A 25,385-nucleotide genomic window follows, 5' to 3' on the forward strand; every position below is an offset into this window, starting at 1 on the left:
CAAAGCTTTACCTCACGGCATTTCAAGTAAGTTACTTGTGAAGAAGCAATATTTAACACCTCTTGTAGTTCGTTAACTGGGACAATTGATGCTGGGGAGGAATTTGCGACCATTAAAAATGTTTACGTTATGTAATTTAAAGTTGATATTTCCTAACTGATATTGTCTAAAACCGAGGTACATCACTCTCTGTATGCCTAGTCAGGAATGGCTGTTAGTTTCCGTCAGTCTGCATGACCTGGGTTTGAGTCAATATGCAGAACGTGCGGTTCGTCGTGTCATTTGAAGTCCATACATATTCTAAACTAGCAGCTCGTGAAAATCTTAAATTTTTGATGTCATTTTGTGTTAAACAATAAGTACGGTATATTACTTTGAAGAGGAAATCATGAATATGACGAACTTATTACGTGCATTCTAATATAATAATGACAGTCGTAACATTTCAGGTACGTTATTTATCGCAATAAATGTGAGCTTACAAGCCTTAAGGACAGTCTTATTTGTGATAAGGTGGTCCATAATATTTGTAGTATCATGTTACTACTTTACATCTTGAGTTATTGCGATACAGTGCAGTGTTTTCTAGTGGTGATTTGTTGGAACCATTTTCAATAGTCAAACGACTGTACCGAGGAGCGATTAGATAACCTGCTAGACAGCTGCGTTGTGAGGGTTGTATGCGAATCAGGAGAAATGCAAATCAGATCGTTCGGATACTTTTGAGTACGACTGTACATGTGATAGGGCTTGAAATGAAATTATGAATATTTTTGTACTGGATCAGGATTCGGACCCACATACTTACCTTTGGAGGAGACCTAGAGAAGATTGCAGTCTTGGGAAAAGGAACGAAATGATTGAGCTATACTGTTCCGAGAGATTCAGATCGTCGAAAGAGGAGATACGAATTCGAATCACAGTCCAGCACGAAATTTTTCATCGTCTCTACTTCAGTCAAGTACAAGTAAAACAAGGGACCTTTTCCCTTAAATGGCTATCGGTTCATCAAATAAAATAAAATTTTCTAATGTAAGTAAGTTTACTAGCGTCAGTATTTCTGTTTACCATGACTGCTGCCTATGTCATTTCCCAACGTAAACCGGCTCTGTCCAGTTGGTAATGAAGGAACGTGATGTCTAATGCGGATTCTGTATTATGACGTTTCTTCTTGAGGTTACCAAATGTAAAGTAAATCTGTTTGTGTCACTTAAAAGTAAATTCCTGAACCCACGCATTGCACCTGTGATATTTCGTTCTACGAGACCGTTGTGGCCACATTTCCCAGTCCCTGGAGAGTGCTGTAACGGATGATGCACTTAGCTTACAAAATTAGTCACGGTGGAAAAAAGTGAGTCTATTAAATGGTTAAGTAGAAGCAAGCTTCTGACGCGGAGATTATGCTATTCTCATGTCAGCAGGATGTAATGACTCTTCTAGGCGTCATAGCTTCGATGTGCAGCAATTTTGAGATTTTCACCGATTCAGCGAATTTCTTAGTTCGAGAAAATCCACTGTGAAGTGTGAAGTTACCAGATAATTCGATTATTACCGTCATTATTAAAACCTTTTATTCATACTGCTGCTGCAACACATGTGCTTGAAGATCATTTAATGCCTTTTGGTCATTATAGGAGAAGTTGCCCAAAAACAGGTTCAGGTTCTTTCCCTGTCTACGGAATTCTTTTCATGTTAATATCGCCGCGCGGGATTAGCCAAGCGGTCTGAGGCGCTGCAGTCATGGACTGTGCGGCTGATTCCGGCGGAGGTTCGAGTCCTCCCTCGGACATGGGTGTGTGTGTTTGTCCTTAGGATAATTTAGATTATGTAGTATGTAAGCTTAGGGACTGATGAAAAATGGTTCAAATGGCTCTGAGCACTATGGGACTCAACTTCTGTGGTCATAAGTCCCCTAGAACTTATAACTAATTAAACCTAACTAAAATAAAGACATCACACGCATCCATGCCCGAGGCAGGATTCGAACCTGCGACCACAGCGCTAGGGACTGATAACCTTAGCAGTTAAGTCCCATAAGATTTCACACACATTTGAACATTTTTGAAGATATTAATATCAAACATCAGCAATTACTCGTTGATTAAATTAAAACTAAAGTAATTGATGAATACGTTACTTGATAACAAAACCGCGCTGCCTTTCTTCATTTACTTGCGCCTAGAAATGGCTGTCGAATTCTGCCAAACCAAAAGCCCCGGGATCTTACTGCCTTCTGATATGCGTCGCTGTCAGCTCTTCCACGTGATTTGGTCGACGTGACCTTTTTCTAGTTGTTTCAGAAAATCAGTTGTTTTACTTTGCAGTAACTAGACAGATTTTCTTTTAAAGCTATCCAATATTAGCTTAAATTTAATATTCGCCTCTGTAATGTAGGGAAGTATTTCACAGATTCGAAACCCACATCCGACTCATTGACCTTACATATAGTCGCTGACCATTAATTCTAGCTCAGAGTGACACCAGTTTAAGTAACCTAATGTAGCGAAGACTTATTACCAATGCTCTTTCTCGCCGGAAAATACGCAATTCACTCATTGGGCTCCATAAGTACACTGTAACAGTAATTTCTGTGTGTATGCAATGTATACAGATTGTAGAATTTAGTGGTGCTGTCTCTACCTCTTCTGTGTACAATATGCCTGACCTAAACGTGCCCTTTATCATTAATGGTCCTGGGCAGTGAAACATCATACTGACAACAGTAACGTGCTTATACTGACAACCTCACTGTTCGTTTTACCTGATTTTGTAATCCTTTCTGTGAAATTTGTCAGTAAGGTTTTTGCCTTCCAACCAGCGAAATGCGGCAGAGTACGGCCGCTAAACGATTTACAGACCACGATTTATTGTCGTAAAGACGATTTCTTTAAACATTGTAGTAGCTGAAGGAATTTAGTTTCTTCTTAAATCGTCTTATGCAGCAACATTCACAGATATCTCAAATAGGGAAAACTCTTTATCCAGGTACGAAGGTTGTAAAACAAACTTCACAGAGTTTGTGTCAGGTTGATCTTTTCGTCTGATAGCACTGTGTAAGTGTTTTCTGTAAGAGGTATCACAGGGGAATCATTGGTTGGAAACGAGTTTAACACCAGTGGGTACAGTACTGCTAAATATTTAAAATGATTATCAACCTAAGTCTGAGTTCATCCACAAACTGAGGCGTAATTATAATATTGAAGCTAGACTGTGTATCATTGTCTTCCTTGAGTCCTTCCCCGGCGATTAAATGCAGTTGTAGAAGAGGACGGGAACTCGGCGCGGTACTGAGCCTAATGTGTTAATAGAAAGAAATCTTTGTTTAAAGCACATATTGCTCAATTTCAGCTTAACTTCTCTTCAGCAATTAAGATGCTGCGAACAAAAGGAAAACTTCTCTTATTTTAATTTTGTTAGTAAAATTTTAATGTAAAATACATCGCAAATACACTCCTGGAAATGGAAAAAAGAACACATTGACACCGGTGTGTCAGACCCACCATACTTGCTCCGGACACTGCGAGAGGGCTGTACAAGCAATGATCACACGCACGGCACAGCGGACACACCAGGAACCGCGGTGTTGGCCGTCGAATGGCGCTAGCTGCGCAGCATTTGTGCACCGCCGCCGTCAGTGTCAGCCAGTTTGCCGTGGCATACGGAGCTCCATCGCAGTCTTTAACACTGGTAGCATGCCGCGACAGCGTGGACGTGAACAGTATGTGCAGTTGACGGACTTTGAGCGAGGGCGTATAGTGGGCATGCGGGAGGCCGGGTGGACGTACCGCCGAATTGCTCAACACGTGGGGCGTGAGGTCTCCACAGTACATCGATGTTGTCGCCAGTGGTCGGCGGAAGGTGCACGTGCCCGTCGACCTGGGACCGGACCGCAGCGACGCACGGATGCACGCCAAGACCGTAGAATCCTACGCAGTGCCGTAGGGGACCGCACCGCCACTTCCCAGCAAATTAGGGACACTGTTGCTCCTGGGGTATCGGCGAGGACCATTCGCAACCGTCTCCATGAAGCTGGGCTACGGTCCCGCACACCGTTAGGCCGTCTTCCGCTCACGCCCCAACATCGTGCAGCCCGCCTCCAGTGGTGTCGCGACAGGCGTGAATGGAGGGACGAATGGAGACGTGTCGTCTTCAGCGATGAGAGTCGCTTCTGCCTTGGTGCCAATGATGGTCGTATGCGTGTTTGGCGCCGTGCAGGTGAGCGCCACAATCAGGACTGCATACGACCGAGGCACACAGGGCCAACACCCGGCATCATGGTGTGGGGAGCGATCTCCTACACTGGCCGTACACCACTGGTGATCGTCGAGGGGACACTGAATAGTGCACGGTACATCCAAACCGTCATCGAACCCATCGTTCTACCATTCCTAGACCGGCAAGGGAACTTGCTGTTCCAACAGGACAATGCACGTCCGCATGTATCCCGTGCCACCCAACGTGCTCTAGAAGGTGTAAGTCAACTACCCTGGCCAGCAAGATCTCCGGATCTGTCCCCCATTGAGCATGTTTGGGACTGGATGAAGCGTCGTCTCACGCGGTCTGCACGTCCAGCACGAACGCTGGTCCAACTGAGGCGCCAGGTGGAAATGGCATGGCAAGCCGTTCCACAGGACTACATCCAGCATCTCTACGATCGTCTCCATGGGAGAATACCAGCCTACATTGCTGCGAAAGGTGGATATACACTGTACTAGTGCCGACATTGTGCATGCTCTGTTGCCTGTGTCTATGTGCCTGTGGTTCTGTCAGTGTGATCATGTGATGTATCTGACCCCAGGAATGTGTCAATAAAGTTTCCCCTTCCTGGGACAATGAATTCACGGTGTTCTTATTTCAATTTCCAGGAGTGTATTTGCATAACAAGACGAAGATGTTTAGTTTAATGAAGAGTACGATTTTTATCGTAAGACGCACAATGGCAATGAAGATTGAGGCATCAAAGAGAGACGATTTATGTTGTTTAATGTTTCTCTTTTCTGTTTATGCCAACTTGAAGGCACTACATGCACTTCAATTCTCTTTACTTTGGTGCATGGACACGCAAGTGCCAACGCTGGCACAAACGAGAAATGTTTAATATTAATGCCAAGCATAAGCCACAGGTGGCTACATGGTGGCAAAGTGGTAAAGAGCAAGACCACGAATTCAAAGGATTTGGGTTCGGTCGCTGGTCAGTCTCACGACTTTTATCTGCCATTTTATACTTGTTTCCCCTCGGGCAGTGTTTGTTGATGTGAAAAATGCCGAGTTGTACTGTGGTCCGAAAGCCACGTTAAACTGTAGGTTCCCCTATTAACTGGCTAGGTAAGTCAACTCAAAAGTCGGAGGACAGCAACAGCATACCACCTCCAAGTCCGTGCCTATTAAAGCACTGTGGTGTTGAAACCAAAGTGATGATTGATTTACTTTACTATGGTTTCCAAAGTTAATGATCTTCGGGTTATTAACATTTTTGTGTTTTCATGCTGTAAGTAACCGGTCGAGCACTGTCACTGTCCGAGTTATCAAGGTGGTAGACGACGATGCTGTCGACCTCCAGTTACAATCTTGGTCATAGCTATGTTTCAGTCGAATACCTGTATGTGCCTTTCTGTGTATTTCAAGATATATATTTTTACACCTGGTATGCATCCAAATTGATAACTGATAGAGCTGTTTCTAGCAACATGAATCAGATATGATTTCCGAGCAATATATCGCACAACACGTCAGTGCAGCGAGATTTCGTTTGTGTGTTGCGCATGGTGCAAAAAATATTTGTGTTTTGCTTGCTTCTGTGATAGGTTTCACCCCACCGAATGCGAGCAAGCTTACGAATAGACTGTCAGTAATTGTAATTACGCAATAATACACTTGAAAGGTGTATTTTTGCATTATGTATCCCGAGTTGGATCTGATTATGTCATATGGCCGAATTGCCTGGGACATCATGGTGTGGGAAAAATGAATGAAAATGGCCAGAGACTGCTTGAAGTTTGCTGCTTTTATGGACTCTGTATTACAAACACATATTTCCAGCTTAAGGATCAGCACAAGGTGTCTTGGAGACACCCGCGCTCTCATCACTGGCATCAACTTGACTTACTCATAGCTAGGGATACTGGTCTCAAAAATGTGCTAGTGACACGAAGTTATCATAGTGCTGATCGCAACACTGACCACGCCCTGGTGGGGTGCACATTGAGGCTCACTCCTAAGAAATGTCACCATGCTAAACCGAGAGATCATCCCGTATCAACACAGATCATGTTCATGACACACAAAGAAAGCAGGATTTTGCCAGTAATTTTGAAAGTGCTTTCCCAGGAAACGTGCAAGCAGAAAGGAATGTTGATAAGAAATGGGCAAAACTCTCGGGTGCAATCTACAACTCAGCAGTACTGGCCTATGGAATAAAAGGAAAAAGAAATAAGGTCTGGTACGAGCAATATTTGGAAGAAATTGACCCATTCCCTGAGGCTAAACGGAAAGCACTGCTTGCTTACAAAAGCAACCCGAATGAAAGAACTCGAGATGACCTACGAAAAGCAAAGAACAGGGCACAGCAAACAACCAGGAGATGCGCAAATAAGTACTGGCTGAATTTATGTGCAGGTATACAGAAAGTGGCCGATTCTGAGGATGCTAAGGCAATGTACTATGATGGTATTAAGAAAGCAATTGCACCAACTGTCAGAAAAACAGCTCCTCTGAAGTCCAAGACTGGTGAAATCATTACTGATGAAGGCCAACAAATGGAACTATGGGTTGAACACTACCTCGAGTTGTATGCAGCCGAGAATGAAGTTAGCAAGGATGCATGTGACGCCATGAAACAAATGCCAGTTATGGAAGAACCAGATGCAATGCCTACTATGAAAGAACTTAGTAGAGAAATAGATTCTCTTGCTAACGGAAAGGCCCCAGGTGAAGATGGGATCCCTGCAGAGGTTATTAAGTATAACAAGTCTGTTCTTCTCAAGCATTTATATTCACTTATCACAACCAGCTGGGAAGAAGGTTATGTCCCGATGAGTATGCGGAATTCGGGGATAGTTACTCTATATAAACAGACAGGGAACAGAAGTGACTGTAACAGTTACCGAGGCATTTCACTACTAAGTGTAGCCGGGAAAGCTTATGCAAGAGTCATCCTAATGCTATTACAAATCTTAGCTTTCTGAATCTACCCAGAATCTCAGTGTGGCTTCAGGCCCGGCCGATCAACCGTAGATATTATCTTCTCCTTCAGACAGCTACAAGAGAAATGTCGTGAGCAGCAGAGGCCACTTTATATTGCTTTCATTGACCTTGTTAAAGCGTTTGATTCAGTGAGCAGAAATGGGCTTTTCAAACTGATGCAGAAGATTGGATGTCCACCTAAACTACTACAGATAATTGTCTCTTTCCATAAGAAAACACAAGCAACAATTTGCTTCAACGGTAAAACATCAGAAACATTCCCTGTTAATAGCGGTGTGAAACAAGGGTGTGTGTTAGCTCCTACATTATTTGGGATTTTCTTTTCCCTTCTGCTCAGATTTGCCTTTGAAGACTGTGAAGAGGGAGTGTATCTACTTACGAGGTCTGATGGAAATCCTTTCAACATTGATCGCCTCAAGGCCAAGACCAAATTAAATACAGTTGTTATCCGTGAGTTGTTATATGCGGACGATGGAGCTCTAGCAGCGAACACAGAAGATGAGCTGCAGTATATAATCAACAAAGTATCAAATGCCTGTGAAAAATTTGGTCTACTCATCAGCCTTCAAAAGACTAAGGACATGGTGCAGAGCACTACCAACCCTCCATCCATCAGCATTGATGGCAATGCTCTCCAGGTAGTTGATGACTTTACCTACTTGGGATCCACAATATGTAGCAACTTGTCCATGGACACTGAAATTACTAACAGAATCGCAAAGGCATCATCTGTCATGCTAGATTGAAAAACAGAGTGCGGAACAACGGACTGCTTACCATAAAAACTAAATTAAAAGTCTACAACGCTTGTGTTATAAGCACCCTTCTCTATAGCTGTGAGACATGGACAACTCTTTCTAGGCATGAATCTCGACTCAACAGCTTCCATCTCCGCTGTCTCCGGAAGATCCTTCAGATCTCTTGGAGAGATAGAGTACTCAACACCGAAGTCTTTCATCGTGCAAGCACAACTAGCATCTTTGCACTCTTGAGTCATCGACGTCTAAGATGGTTGGGACATGTCAGGCGCATGGATCCTGAACGGATACCGAAACAACTGCTGTACAGAGAACTTCAGGAGGGTCTGAGGCCAGTGGGACGACAGCATCTTCGTTTCACGGATGTTTGCAAGAGAGACGTGACCAAGACCAGAATCAATCCAAGTCGCTGGGAAAGCATTGCAGATGACCGTGTCAAGTGGCGAGTAACTGTGCGCAACGGCGTCAAGCTCTCAGAGGACGAACGCACACAGGAACAAATCAGGAAGAGGACAAAGCGAAGAGAGAGAGCGGCTTCTGTTCGAAGTCCCTCAAATTTCACATGTCCAAACTACAGTAGGGACTGCCACTCTCGAGTGGGACTTTTTAGCCACAGCAGACGCTGCAGACTCTGAACCAAGCATGTTACACCATCATCCCTCAAGGATGGACGGATGCCATTATCCTGATGAAAATAACTGTTAATAGATTATATGCCTACTTGCTTATTACTTGCGCTCCTCGATGCTTTCCTCAAAAAATAAAAATAAAGAGAGAGAGAGAGAGAGATACACAGAGAGAAAACAGAAATGTATTCCAAATATCAGCTCGGTGACGCCTTGTTCCTCTCTTGATGTAAAGCAAGGAGAGTTGATAGGTAATATTTTGTTGTACCAGCGATATGTATGGCTACAGGGTTCTTTCTTTTCTCTCTGCAAACAACCAGAATAGAATTCAATAACAAAGTGGTAAGAATACCTATCCAGTGCGTCAAACACTCAGCCTTTCTTGGTTATTTTGTTAATCGTTAACAATTGTCTGTAATGCAGTTAACATCCGTGATTACTGATTTGTTATTACTACCATTGTTATTGTTATTCGTCACCTTACAACAGATTTCCTATCACTCATTGCTGCTGATGCACGTAACGAATGGATCAGTATTAATGGAATGTGGGATATTTCGTCACGGAGAATATACACATTTATCTCGGCGTCTTGTGTTCAGTGTAATATGAAAATCTCAGTAAGAGAAAACTACAACTGGATGCTGGTGACGCAGGCAATAATACACAACTATTTCTGTCGACTTAACACCATGACGCCTGACAAATTGGCGTCTTAGTGTATTTTAATTATGATTCGTTAGCCATCTTGAGACCTCGTTCTAATACCTCGTGGGAGCAATAACACAAAAAGATAGTAGATGGAAGGATACAAGGAAACAATCAAATTCATGGGCGTGGATCCAGTTCATTACTAGAAGACTAAACAACAGGAAAACATTAGGAAAGCAATAAATATACTGGTTAGTATACATTAGTTGTATAGATCTGAAGATGAAAAAGCGCAGATCAGCACAGTGCCCGCATCTGCACTTTAGTTTCTGTCTTAATGGGCATAATTTTTAGTTTCTTCTCTTCTGAATTTTCAAATGAATTGATTATTACGTGGCACAGAATAGTTAGTTAACTGTGTTTCTTATAGCTTCCATTCGCTCCAACATTTTTCTACATTCTCGTGCGAATCATGAAATTCTACTTGTATGATCACAAGACTGCACATAGATGCAATGGATTTCGAGGTGCAAAGTGTTTGTTACCTTACTTTTCGTGACAGATGGGCAAAGTTGATTTCTAAAGACTTTTTATAGGACTGAAATAATCTTTTGTCACAAAGTAACAAGGTAAGCGTTTTATTCGCATATATTTCATAGGAAACTGTAATTGTGATGAAAGATTATACACCTGAATGTTTGACACAACTGGTAGGAGAAAACGCTGCATATTAACCAAACCGCACGCCTCCTCTCCATATTCTCCTATGACACGAGCATTGGATTGTTCTCACATACTGCTACATCTACATACATAATCCGCAATCCACCATACGGTGCGTGGCGGAGGGTTCCACAACAAGCATCTTCTCTCCCTGTTCCACTCCCAAACAGAACGAGGGAAAAATGACTGCCTATATGCCTCTTATCTTTGTGGTCTTTCCGCGAAATGTAAGTTGGCGGCAGTAAAATTGTACTGCAGTCAGCCTCAAATGCTACAGAGCTGTTCCTAGCACAGCTGATAACTGGCAACATCGTCACTGTGACAGTGCAATCACTTCTACATATGGTAGGGGCTACTGTATTGATTCGGTAAATTCACTTGATATTCCCTTTCCATTTCAATGACTCGTGCTATATAATTTCGTGTAAACTAAGACACTGAGACAGCAAATTCAGTTTTTTGGCTATAGAAATGCTATTCTTCACATAAGCGACAACTTTTATTATCGTTCTCGATGCGTTATGAGGGTGAGCGACCAATAGCGTGATGGGAGTGGGGTGCTGGCAGCAGTGTGTCCTTAGCCCCACGATACCGCCTGTGTCTCACGTCGCAACGGCACAATGAGTCGTCAGTTTTAACTGTGGTAGGGGTCAGAGTGTGGGAGCTTTTTTCTGATTTATTTTATGGAGCTGCGAATATCCGGAAAAAAATCTGTAACGAAATGGGAAGAAAACCTTTACACATCAAGTCCTCTTGGTCGCTAGACTCAGTAAGTTGTACTAATGGTCATAGATCTCAGCATTCTGACTGCCAAGCTGCTTCACAGTAGTAGTGTCTCCGGAAAAATTAGAATTGATCGTCAATGATACAAATTTCGACATTGTTCTTCACTTAAGACTCACGTGCCAGGGTGATAAGTATGAAGGAAATGAACCTCTTGATTACTATAGGGCCTCTATGCTAAATTTCCACAGTCGCAATTAGAAACACCCTGCAGACATTTGCTAACAGCGGCTCTAGCAAATTACTTTTTCTCTGGGTAGCTTCAAATATGGGCAATTTTGTCTCCTCAAATCCAATTGAATATTTTAAATATCACTTTTGAAGAGCGTTCACTTCTCCATTAATTAATGTATGCACCACAAAACAAGCAATTTGCCTGAATAGCTATGGAGCAGGTTCTGAAAGGTATTGACACAATGTTTTGCATCCATTTACCATAGGGAATCAAACAAAGAAACCAAACACATTACATTGCATTTACTCTCTGAGCTTTGACTAACACATATGAATCCATGACAAAAATAAATCATTTGAAGACTCTCCAGTGAAAGGAAAAAGAAAAGGATGCAATGCATTAATTATAGTGCACTGGATCAGAAACAATGAAATTAATTATGTGCCACATTGATGTAATGCATACTAGTGTAACAAAATAATCACCAAGTTAAAACGGTTTTATGCCTCTGTTGCTACCGAGTGTGAAACACAAATCGTACACAGATTTTATGGGTCACCAATCAACATCATTAAAGCATTTTACACTGTCAAAAGTGAGGAGTGGAGCAGACATTGTCAGCAGAAGGCGAGGCAGCGCAGTGCTTCAGCCCCCGCCAGTAGGCAGCAAACGAGTCCCAGAGAATTCAGACGCATATGGTGTTCAGAGGCAGCTGGTCGGCCAAGAAATCTCTCCCTCAAATATTGTTGAACCAAACTGTAATTACCAATGTGACAGAAAGTGAAATATATTATAGATTCGCTTGAATTACACTCCTAGCTTCATCACAGGCAGGACAGGGACGATAAAAGTTTTGTTGACATGTGCTTTTGGCTATCAGACGGTGTATCAGCTAGTCTCGCGTTTTACCTCAAGCCTACAGTTGTAGTCAAGAGTGATGTACTCAGACTACACTCAAAACTTTCCCTGGAAAGATTGAGCATATTGCCGGTCATAGCACTCTGAGGGGAGCACGACTGTATTGTCCACCTTACGTGAACGACTCGGCGGTAAATTTTTTTGTCTAAGACTGTATCTACAACACATATTGCACGCTGAAGACCCACAAGAATGAAAAAAAAATTAGTTTATGAGAGCAACGTTAACTATAGCATTCGAAGTATTCGTTGTATTGTATACATGTGTGTAAACGCCATCCAATACCCACACAAGGAAGACAAGGATACACAGTCTATCTTCAATATTATAATTATGCCTCAGTTTGTGGAGGACCTCCGACTTAGGTTGCTAATCATATTGAATATTTAGCAGTACTAATTTTGTAAGCTAACCACATCATCCATTACAGCACACTCCTGGGGCTGTGAAATGTGGCCACAACGGTTTCGTGGAGTGAAATATTACAGGTACAGTGCGTGGGTTCAGGCATTTACTTTTAAGCGCCACAAACAGATTTACTTTACCTCTGGTAACCTCAAGAGGAAGACGTTTTAATACAGAATCCGCATTAAACATCACGTTCCTTCGTTACCAACTGGGCAGAGCCGGTTTACGTTGGGAAATGACATAGGCAGAAGTCATGATAAACAGATATACTGTAGCCAGTAAACTTACATTAGTAAATTTTATTTTATTTGATGTTCCGATAGCCATTTAAGGGAAAAGGTCCCTTATTTTACTTGTACTTGACTGAACTAGAGGCGTTGAAAAATTTCGTGCTGGACTGTGATTCGAATTCGTATCTCCTCTTTCGAGGATCTGAATCTCTCGGAACAGAACAGTTCAATCATTTCGTTCCTCTTCCCAAGACTGCAGTCTCCTCTAGGTCTACACCAAAGGTAAGTATGTGGGTCAGAATATTGATCCAGTACAAAAATATTCATAATTTCATTTCAAGTCCTATCACGTGCATACCGGCGTGCTAGTGAAAATTAACGTGCATTTTTAATGTCTGTTCATGTGTTGCCAACAATCGCAATAGGTGTCGTTATTTCAAACACGCACACATCTTACTGTTGATGAATAAGCAATTGATACTTAAGCTATATTCGTGGATGATAAAGAAGGACGGTAAATGTGCGGATCGATTGTCGCTCAGGCACAAAAATTTGTATCCCTATTTTAGATCCAAACACCTAGCAGCTGGTAAGAAAAACCGAAACGTAACATTTGATTTTCTTAGTTAACAATCCGATTACGTGTTGGGTTCGTATCTCCGTCACAGGACTTCGCATCATGTGCTTCATCTTTAAATGCATGCACACTTTGTTACTTCTTAGTGGGGGTATATCTTTTGTGGTTAGTCAACAGGGACGAAAGGATCTAGACAGGAGTCCCAGTTTATTGCAAAAATTGTCGTCTTTTATTTTTATGTTTGGATTTGGTTTTGAGTAAACTTACAAAACATAAAAACAACTGTGAGAGTTACTGATTTATGACGCTTAGTTTGCAGAAAGGTCTGAGTTTTATTAGTAATGCTTAGAAACTAAGAATGCTGCACCACTGATAACGCCTCTTTCCACTGCTGACAAGCAAATTTTGGGTTTCTAGGAATACATAACTTTATTTATGAAATGCCACATATGCATACCTCTTGAGTATGACACAGTATACCAATTAAACACAGACCCATTCGAAATCTAACTGAATAGTATCGTGCCGATAGTTGCACACTTGTGTACAGATACTCAGTTTTATTAAAACAAACTTTCGTCGTAACGTTATCGTGGACAGGTTTATTTAATTTTTTATAATACAGTGCACAATTTTCGTAAGGTTTCTTTTAGTGTTGTTAAAACAATATTAAACACGCGAGAGAAATTAATCATCAACGATATATGCGAATTCTCTGACAATGTACAGGCAGTTTATTGATTACATGCATGTAGGAAACTTGTTCTAAGTTAAAGCTGTCAAACAACGTTTGAAGAAGAATAAAATGCCACTACCACACGACAGCTAACGTAGAAAATACTTTTCTGGAGTATTTTGGCACGATGTGCTCTCCCCATACATAATACAAAAGTTTCGAGATGCATCTACTGCCTGGCTGGCTATTAATCCTTGAAAGAACAAAATGTCGCAGATGTTAGCCCTTTTTCGATATGTGACTATTTTGGATTGAGAAGTGAGGGGAATTATGTTCAAAGTTCCATTAGACTGATAATTTCAGCAGACAGCGGAACTGCGTTTTAAACAATGTAGCAGTGAATGTACTCGAACTTGCGACACTTACCGTTATGCTACTAGCTGACATATACCCACAGCACCTCCGGAAGTCAACAACAGTTCTTACACAGCTTCAGCATTCCACAGTGCTGTGAGATAATGCATATGGCCGGATCTAGACTTCTGAGAGACAGACAGTTACAGCTTTTCGTTTGCACTGCAGGGCGTTTTCAACAAACAGATAGTGCAATAGAGTAGCTCAAGTGGAAAGGAACACTTCCTATTTAAATTCCAGCCTCCTACACTGCTGGCAGTTCTGTGTAGGTGGCAGTTACGTAATTTTATTTCGGTGATTACAAAATAGAGTCGAATGTATGCACTGGGTACCCGAGGCAGCTAGTTCATGGCGATTCGGTCAACCAAGTAAATGAATGTACTGAACATGCTGCAAACCACTACAGGAACCTGTGTGTCAGAATTCTCATCCAGTGTGGCGCAACGGCGTTACGAAAGAAAAATGACTCACAGAGAAGAGGATTTGGTTTGTCTGTTGGATTGGTGATAGGTTCATATACTTATGGTTTGGGTACGATTCCAACTTGTGCCGATGATTTTTAATAGGGAGAGACAGATTCTATTCTCTTCTGGCTACGCCAAGTGAAGAAGGTATAATGGCATTGTGGTCTGAAGTTCACATTAAACATAATATTCAGTCTCTACCAAGTAGACGTTAGGTTGAACCACAATAAAGTCAGAAGTGGCGATATGTAGTAACTCTGTCACCAGTAACCTTTCTTATACTAGTTATTTATTTCTAGTGACGAAACAAACGCTATGTAGGGTCACAGGACATTTATTCAATCTTTTAATTGAGCTTCTGTATGTTGATAAAATTGGTTCTGAACTGGGAATGCAACTCAGACCGCCCTTAACGCGGAATTTGATCCCTTTGTGACAATACAGCTCGACTACAATTTGTTGTTTGTTCAAAACTGCAGATTCCTCAACATCACCACATATTGTGCTTGAATGGGTTCGAATCCTGGCCCGGCACAAAAGTTTTCATTATGCATTATCTAGCTCTAGCGTGAGAACACCTATCTGCTGGTGGCTAATACTTTTGATTTTTAATGTATTTTCATTCGTTGTCATCACTAATGATATCCTACGGTTTTGACTCCCAGTGATACACAGAACTATTTGCGAGATCACTGGAAGTTCAAGAATGTTATTGCGAGCTGCTGGTGTAGAGAAATTCGCTAGCTGACGTCTCCTTGTGACTAGTCAACAACAATACGTGTGGGGTTCGATTACCAGTCAGCACTGAACTCTTCGTCATATTATTTCTAGTTCAAACATGCTCACATGTCGCTGCTGGTTTTACAAATCCATATTTAACTTTCGTTTTCTCTAGAATATGACAGTGATAGGTGCCGGGTTCGAGTCCTACGAAGGAAAGAATTAATGTTTCGTCTCGTCATTTCGCTTAACACGTCTTGCCACTGCTGAGTATATCCATTATGTCACAACAATCATATTAGGTTCTGGGTTCGAATCCCTGTACAACACAAAGATTTACCTCCAGTTATTTGATATAAGTTACTTGTGAAGAAGCAATATTTAACATGTCTCGTAGTTCGTTAACAGGGACAGTAGATGCAAGGTAGGAATTCGCGTCCGTTAAAAATGTTTACGTTATGTAATTTAAAGTTATATTTGCTAACTGATACTGTCTAAAATCGAGATATATCACTCTCTGCATGCCTAGTCAGGAATGACTGTTAGTTTCCGTCAGTCACGAGATCTTTGCTTAGACTCCATGACCTGGGTTTGAATCCATATGCAGGACGACACGGTTCGTTGTGTCATTTGAAGTTCATACTTATTCTCAACTATCTGTTTGTGAATAACTTAAAATTTTAATGTCATTTTGTGTTAAATAATAAGTATGGTATGTTACTTTCAAGAGCAACTCATGAATACGACGAACTTACTACGTGCATTTCCTATCTGACGTAATAATGAGAGTAGTAACATTTCAGGTATGTCATTTAATGTAGTATGAGTGAGCTTACGAGCCTTAAGGACAGTCTTATCTGTGATAAGGTGTTCCCTGACATTTGTAGTATCGTGGTATTACTTTACATCTTGAGTTATTGCGATACAGAGCAGTGTTTTCTAGTGGTGACTTGTTGGAACCATTTTCAATATTCGAAAGACTGTACCGAGGAGCGATTAGAGGACCTGCTAGACAGCTGAGTTTGCGGGTTCCATGCGAATCAGGCGAAATGCAATTCTGGTCGTTCGGATACTTTTGAGCAAGACTGTACATCGCCACAATATGCTGGCTTTCACTTCGCATTCAAAGTCGTGCTAAGCGACAGAAATATTACTGCATTATATTTATTTTGTGATTTTATGAACGTAGGGAGCATCAAGATATCATCTGCGAGATACTTTACGCCTTCATATTTGGTGTGTAATGAGATGGCAGAAGTTGTTAGAATTGTCTAAAAATGGTATATGGATTTTTTAATGTAAGGTTGATGACTTAGAAATTATGTTTGTGATCTTGGGCATTTGACTTAACTTTTGACTTCGGGGTCGATTCCCGGCGGGGTCAGGGATTTTCTCTGCCTCGTGATGACTGGGTGTTGTGTGCTGTCCTTAGGTTAGTTAGGCTTAAGTAGTTCTAAGTTCTAGGGGACTGATGACCATAGATGTTAAGTCCCATAGTGCTCAGAGCCATTTGAACCATTTTTTTTTTACTTCGTTATAATGTGTCACATCTTTCTTAGATAGTACCCAAGATTGGTGACCCAAACTACTTTTTGGATAAAAGCCTGATTATTTTACAATTCCATGAAGAATAAAAAACGGAAAAGAAATAAGTACCATAGTTCAGCAACCTGCTCACGCTTCTTGTGAAACGCCTTGTTCATATCGATTTGCTGTTCCCTGTATCCGATCTGTGCACTCATTCGTGGCAAATTGCTGAGCATTACAGAGATTGGAGGGCTGCGTACCCGTAGATATGTCAACATCTCTACATGTCGACGATCTGCGGCAGTGGGAGGCCGAAGCACGGTCGTCGGACTAATATATCAAAAGACAATATCGCTTGCGACGTCATAAGCGTGATTCACAAATCTCGCGTTGGATGGGAGGGGGGAGGGGGGGAGTGACGCGAGGAGAAAGGAAGCCTGTACTACAGCAAACGTTCGGCGAATGATGGGAGTGGAAGGGACGAGAAATGTGAGCAGCAGTATTTACAGTAAAGCCTCGCTCTGTGGTAAACGAGACTCTGAAGAATTCATATCGCGATATTTGGTTCTGAATAATAGGACATATTTTGAGGATTTATTACTCCACAGCCATGGTGTTTGTCAATCTGTTTGTAAGATGTTACGTGTATTCTCCTATCTTCCATTTTGATTTAAGATCCCTTTTATTCTGCACATCTACGTCACACATAGAAATCTTTTACATGTCATTGGGTAAGGTACACGTACCGTTGAAGCTAAGTCCTCACATACCTAATAGTAATAAGATTGTTGTGCACATTTGAGCTACAGCGCGGATTCTTGCCTTCTTGAATACATCATCCCAAATTAAACTGCACATACATATTATAAAAACGAAAATAGAACCCACATTCCATAAATGGATATCTTGTTCAATATTTAGCTAATGTCAGATTCTTTGACGCTTATATACAAACAAATTTAGAAATATTTTGTTTGAACTTCCTCGTGTTTCAGCAGTGAAATGTTACTAATTCGCGGGATTCAGCCTCATCTTGATCTTAATTCCACCACAAACATATCATCTTTACATAGAATAATGAAGAAAAGTAGGGTAGTTGCCAATGTAGAAACTGTAAATCGTAATCTTCATCCAAATAATCTTTCAGTTTAAAATACCGAAAAAGCTATACATGTTTCCAGAATGTAAATCAGGTGAAGTTGTTGAAATTGCAAATTGATATCTTCTGTAGAAAATTAGCAGGTGGTGCAGAAGACTTCCTAAGGACGACAGCGGAACCCCCACTGCGTGCCCACATCGACAACAGTCCGAGACATCTATTGGATGAATTCGTTTCATCATTTTACGTTATTTTTAGGTGAATGACACGAATTCAAAAGCATTATAACTGAGTGTCCACTCTGGTCGCTAAAGGCTGTGTAGCAGTGGTATCACCGGTTCCCACAGATCACCGCAGTCGGGCTTGACTAGCATTTGGATGGCTGACCATTCAGATCCGTCAACCGCAGTTGGCAAGCGAGGTGCACTCAGCCCTTGTGAGACCAATTAAGGAACTAACTACTTCACCCAGAAGTAGCGGTTCCGGTCACGAAAAGTGACAACGTCCGGGAGTGCAGTATGCTGGCCATATCCCTCCAAATCCTCCTAAGGTAAACGAAACATAAACCTATTAAAAAGGCAGTTATGAATTCGCTTTACGCGTTCCGCCTTCCTGAGAGTTAATCTCCACTCCTTCCAAATTAACAATGTAAGTGTAGATCAAATGTGCCTTCAGTTCAAAGAAATACTATCGAAAGCGGTAGAGAGATTTATACCAAATAAATTGATAAACCACTGAGCTGATCTGCCTTCGTACCCAAAACAAGTCAGAACACTGTTGAAGGAACAATGAAAAAGCATGCCAGATTTAAACGAAAGCAAAATATTCAAGACTGGCGATCCTTTACACAAGTTCGAAATTTAATACAGACTTCAATGCAAGATGCCTATAATAGTTTCCTCGACGAAACTTTGTCTGGAAACCCTGCAGGAAATCCAAAGAGATTTTGGTCGTATGTACTGTACACGGTACGAATTAGATTCTTTTCAGAGTATGCTGACGCAACAGCTCCATACTTAACGATTGTATACATCCGCTCGCTCGATGAAAGATCCGTAACCAAAGACTGTAAAGTTGCACAGATCACACCAGCATTCAAGAAAGTCAATAGGAGGAATCCACTAAAGGCAGACACATATCATTAAGATCGATATGGAGCAGGATTTTGGAACATATGTTGTGTTCACACATTATGAATTACCTCGAAGAAAGTGGTCTATTGACACACAGTCAACACGGATTTACAAAACATTATTCTTGTGAAACATAGCTAGCTCTTTACTCAGGCGAAGTGTTGAGTTGTGTTGACAGGGGATTTCAAATTCATTCCATATTTCTAGATTTCCAGAAAGCTGTACCTAAGAAGCGGCTTGTAATCAAATTACTTGCTTACAGAATATCGTCTTAAGTATGCGACCGGATTCGTGATCTGCTGTCAAAGGGGTCACAGATCATAGTGATTGACGGAAAGTAATCGAGTAAAACAAAAGTGAAATCTGATGTTCCACAAGGTAGTGTTACAGGCTCTCTGCTGTTCCTTATCTATATGAAAAATTTAGTGGGTCAATCTGAGCAGCCGTCTCAGGTCTTATCGTCTAGAAAATTCATCAGATGATCAAAACAAATTGCAAAATGATTTAGAAACGATACCTGTATGGTGGGAAAATTGGCAAATGACCCTAAGTAGTGAAAAGTGTGAGGCTATCCAGATGAGTGCTGCTCGTAAAAGTAATCCGTTAAACTTCGGCTACACGATAAATCAATCGAATCCAAAGGCTTTAAATTCAGTTACATACCTAGGAAATATCATTGCGAACAACTTAAATTGGAAAGAGCACATAGAAAATGTTGTGGAGAAGGCGACCGAAGACTGCGGTTTATTGGCAGAACACGAATAAGATGCAACAGATCTGCTAAAGAGACTAAGTACACCACGCTTGTCCGTCCTTTTTTGGAGTACTGCTGCGCGGTTTGGGCTGCTTATCAGGCAGGATTAAGGGAGTACATCTAGAAAGTTCAAAGAAGAGCACCACGTATAAAGATAAATAGGGGAGAGTGTGCGACGGACATGATACAGGATTTGGGGAGGACATCATTTAACAAAAGGATTTCACGTTGCGACGGTATCTCCTCAGGAAATTTCAATCACCATCTTTCTCCTTAAAATGCAAAAATATTTTGCTGACGTCGACCTACTCTGGGAGAAATGATCACCACAACAAAGTAAGGGAAATTAGAGCTCGCACGGAAAGATTTAGGTGTTCGTTTTCTCCGCTCTCTGTCCTAGACTGGAATAATAGAGAATTATTGTGAAGGTTGTTCGATAAACCCTCTGCCAGGCACTTAAATGTGATTTGCAGAGTGTCCATTTAGATTTACGCCTTTGGCTAAGGAAGACACAGCGTTCGGTCGGTACCATTGGTCCTTCAGAGCCTTGTGCGGATGTAGGGAGCACTCTCTGGTTTGAAATAAGACTCCTCGATAATTGTATATCAAAATAAGACTGGACTGAGTTGAAGAACGTAAATGACGAGTACTTATCATCCATGGCCGATTACAATTGTGACGTCAAGTGGCGAATGTAGTGTTTATACGTATTCAGAATAAACGTCCTGTCCCTTACAGACAAAGACACTGACGAGAAGACAGTCTAGTACATCACTCCAAAATATTTAGAGACTGGATTAACAATAAATAGAGAAAAGTCAACGTGGCAATTTTAACACTTCATGTATTCTGCATTGTCCTTCGCCACTTGCGTACAACGCACAGAACGTTCATGTAACCATTTTAAACTGTCACAACGTCCCTCTTTGGGTTGTCGTTCAACTCGCACGTCACATCGTCTTCTTGAATCGGACGATTACGTAATGAAATCGTCGACTCTTCAAGTGAATTTCTACATTTCTCGTTTTTTTTTAAATATATATATGTACGTTGTAGATTAATGTAACTGGCTCGTATATATATATATATATATATATATATATATATATATATATATATATATATTAATGTAACTGGCTCGTATATATATATATATATATATATATATATATATATATATATATATATATATATATACGAGCCAGTTACATTAATCTACAACGTACATAACGCGCAATATCTCCTCAGAAAATGCAGGTGAAAACACTGGTGTGTTGGAGGGTGTACAAAGCATGTCAGGACGGTAGAATGGGTCAGCAGGACTATGTCCACCTGTACAAGCAGCTTTTTTTTTCTCAGGGCGACTGCACCTACCAGCAGGACAATACAAACACTACCCGCATTGTATGAATGCAGAGTCTCGCGGCGATAACATTGAATAAAATGTTCTCGGGTTTCCAACCGCGTCAATTGGTTGAAACTACACGAGCCGCATTGCACGTGAGCGATTCGAGGAGGAAAAGGATGAGTTTACCGTACTCTCGTGGCCACAAAACTTCGTGGATTTGAACCCAGTCGGGCGTCTGTGGACCACCTGGATCTGGGTGTTCGTGTTATGGATCCTCATCCTTGAAACCTAGGGCTGCTGGCCACGGTACTGGAGTCAGCATGGCTCCACATCCGTGTCGCTACCTTCCACAACCTCGTTGACTCCCTTCCTGCACGTCTCGTAGCAGCGTGCACTGTAAAAAGTGGTTATTCACGCTATCGACAGGTGGTCATAGTAATGTGACTGTGCGTTGTATTTATACAGGGTGTAAGAGGTATTAAGTGCAGATGTCTACAGCGTGTTGGTTGTTTTTTCTCTGGGTTGAACTGTCTTCCCACAAACACGTCACATTGTGTACAGCCTAAAGGTTTCTGCACGGACGTAACTACACCGCTGTGTGGACTGCCCCTGCCAGTAAAGAAGCCTGGAGTTGCTACCCAACCTAGAAACACTTGACATTCAATGTCTACAGCAAAGTGTTGCTGCAGTCAGCTGAACCAAATATTGTTCTTCACTCCATTCATGCAACGTATGGCGACGACGGAAAACGTCGATATGTTTCCCGTTACAAATATAATGTTTTTTAAAGCGCAGTTTTACGTATCCATTCGATAGAGAGGTCTCAGATTAGTCTAGTGTGATTTTAGTTACATCGATATCTATTGAAAACAGAGAGTAAAAGACGAAGACTAACCAGTACTCCAGCAGCGACAGCACGCAGTAGTGCCGCTCAATCCCTGCTAAAGTACTGGTAATTCTTAGTCTTTTACTGTCCCTATTAATGAATATCGTTGAAAGGAATGTCGCGCTACATCGATTTGGGACGGCTCTATTCAATGGGCAAGTAAAAATCCCCTTAAAAATAATTTTGTTTGGCGTGACAGCAGACCCACTTGTGTATTCGAGATGTGGATCAGGTCATATTCATCAGTGCTGGTGCCAGATGAGGAATAATTTTATTTTTTGCATCAGAAGTCTTATTTTTTGTATCATTCTTTTGAGCCTTCTTTAGCAGAAGACTAGCACCATCAATTGAACTAGGAATACCTTACGTGTTCAGTTATTTGTTGGGTGTTTTCATACATTTGTCTTCCTTAACAGCTTTTACCCTCACAGCTGCCTGTACTACCACGGAAGAAATTCCCTGAGTTCTTAACACATGTCCCGTCTTCTTTTTAGCGTTCTACGCACATTTCTATCATCGTCAATCCCGCAGAGAACCTCATTTCTTACCTTCACAGTCGAACTAATTTTCAAAGTTCTTCTACAGAACCACATCTCAAACGTTTCGATTTTTTTTTCGTTTCTAGTATTCCCACCGTCCATGACTCACTAAGCATGCAATGCTGTACTCCAAACGAACATTCTCAGAAGTTTCTTCCTCATATTGAGGGCTACGTTCGATACTAGTAGACTGCCTTTGTCGGGGAATACCCTTTTCGTTTGCCGTAGGCTGCTTTTTATGTTCTTGCTACGTCCATCACGTGTTACTTTGTTTCCAAGTGGTAGAGTTGCTGTTACGTACGGTGGTGAGCGCTGCTTCTGTGAAAGCGATACTTAACGTTTTCCTTGTCTGTACTTCAGACTGGGGTAAGAATGTGTTTGAACTTTTTTTTAAAGTTTTCATCCAAAAGTTCGTCCTTTATACCGAGCTGTGACACTTGCTTTCTTTATTCCTTCTTCTGTAGTTTGTAGAATTACTCTCTCCATTACATTTCGTCTATGAACCATAGAAAAATATTTCAATGAGGGACTGCCATGCCGAAGACGCTCAAAATGCTTAATCTTTGTCATACCATGTATTATATAGCTATTAGGAGTGACATCCATCACTGCAATCTTTGGGCAGTTTTATCGAGCAACTTTTTAACCTTTATTCAGTATCCTCCATGACTTCCTGATGGTAAAAATTATTCCACAGTCTGTTTTCCACGATACGTGACAAGATGAAATTTTGAGCGGTACAGAAAAACATGGAATTTTGTCACTCTGCTAAATACTTTTCTGTTTCTCAATTTGAGAATCGTTTCTTTCGATTTACCGTTTTAGAGGTTGTCAGCCTCTTCTGAATAGTTCTGGGAAACCTCTGTGAATACGGCATTATTAAAGGCTCCCATTACTAGGCACAAAAGAGTCCCTGGCGTATACAGTACTAAGCATGGTGCTGATCGCAAACCAGTTATTAAAAATTAAAAGATTCTTTCCATGATTCCGAATAAGCAAAGTGATATCTCTCTTCCTAATTATGTTAGTGTGCAGGAATTTTGTGCTGCCTTAGAAATAATAGTTAACTTTCTAAAAAGATTGCAGTGCCTTAACATTTCAAAGGTTACAGAAAATTATTCAGTACCCTCTATAACTTCCTGTTTCGGTAAAAATTATTCCATTCCATCTTGACAGAGTGGTACAGCAACCCTATATTGCAACTATTAAAAAAAAAATGGCAACCTCGTGGAGGCGACGACTGGCATAGCAGCTCAGAACAGGACCTCAGGCGCAAACTGTAAACATAGTCGTACACTACACACCATCTGGCTGCCTTTTAGTTCGTGTTTTTCGGAATCATCCGGGCGAAACGCGTCGTTCGTGAGTCAGTAAAAACACTGTGCGACTTACAACTGTTTTTTAAATAGTTTCTATGTTTGGTTAACTGCTTATTACACAGTATTTGCTCTAATAATTTGACATTTCCTTAGAAGAATACAAAATGAAACTGTTACTTGTTTAAGAGGCTATACAACCATTTTTATCGTATAGAAGGTTTTAGTTGAAGCTAGAAGTTATTTTCAGAGTAATAAAAATAAAATGAGAGTCAACTGCTGTTAGACGCCAGGTACTGAGCGTGGCTCTTATTGTGCTGACAGTAAGCTACAATTTACATTAACTAACTCACGTGTTACACTTGGATGGGTGACCATCCGGTCTGCGGAGCGCTGTTGGCAGGTGCGGTGCACTCAGCCCTTGAGGAAAACTGACGAGCTACTTGAGAAGTAGCGGCTGACATATGGGCGGGAGAGCCGTGCACTCACCACATGTCCATCCATATTCACATCCGGTGACGTCTGTGGGCTGAGGATGACTCCGTGGACGGTCGGTATAGTTGGACATTCGTGGCCTGCTCGCACGGAGTTTAGTTTTTAATTAACGTGTTACGTCTTAATTACGGGATGTATATAAAACCACATCGGTTACACGACTTAACGGTCAACACGTACTTTTACACAGTAATGTTACTTATACAGTTACTTTTACACAGTAACGTTACTTATACAGTTAGGGATACTATAAAGAAACTGGTTCTCTACTTGTGGAAAGAACCCCTTTTAAATAATAAAAGCCGGCCGGAGTGGCCGAGCGGTTCTAGGCACTGCAGTCTGGAACCGCGCGACCGCTACGGTCGCAGGTTCGAATCCTGCCTCGGGCATGGATGTGTGTGACGTCCATAGGTTAGTTAGGTTTAAGTAGTTCTAAGTTCTAGGGGCTGATGACCTCAGAAGTTAAGTCCCATAGTACTCAGAGCCATTTGAACCATTTTAAATAATAGAACATGACCTATACAAGGAATCTGACTACCCCTGTTAGTTATGGACGAAAAATAATTTGGCATGGTCTTTGTCAGAACGTGCAGAATCTTATGTGGGGCCAATAAGACGTCAATTTAAATCTAAATATGGTATGCCAATATTTACGTAATAAAAAAATAAATTAGGTAATTCAGTACAATTATTATATAGATGCGATAACTCACTAACGGGGGCCAAATGAACAATTAAAGTCAATATAATTCCAGTAAACCTGCGAAAGTTAAAAAAAAATATTGCAGGGGCCTACATAGACATCGCGCATCTGCTAGATGCCCACGAAATACGTAGTTTTGTTTTGGAGCTGACAGCCAATGAGAAAATAGGTGCAAAAATACTATTGGTCAGTTTTCAAGCAATAAAGGCGGACAGCATCAGCTGGTAATATACGTAATTTTATAGTAGCTAATTTTACT

Source organism: Schistocerca piceifrons, chromosome 3, assembly GCF_021461385.2.
Source record: "Schistocerca piceifrons isolate TAMUIC-IGC-003096 chromosome 3, iqSchPice1.1, whole genome shotgun sequence".
Taxonomy (NCBI): Eukaryota; Metazoa; Arthropoda; class Insecta; order Orthoptera; family Acrididae; genus Schistocerca; species Schistocerca piceifrons.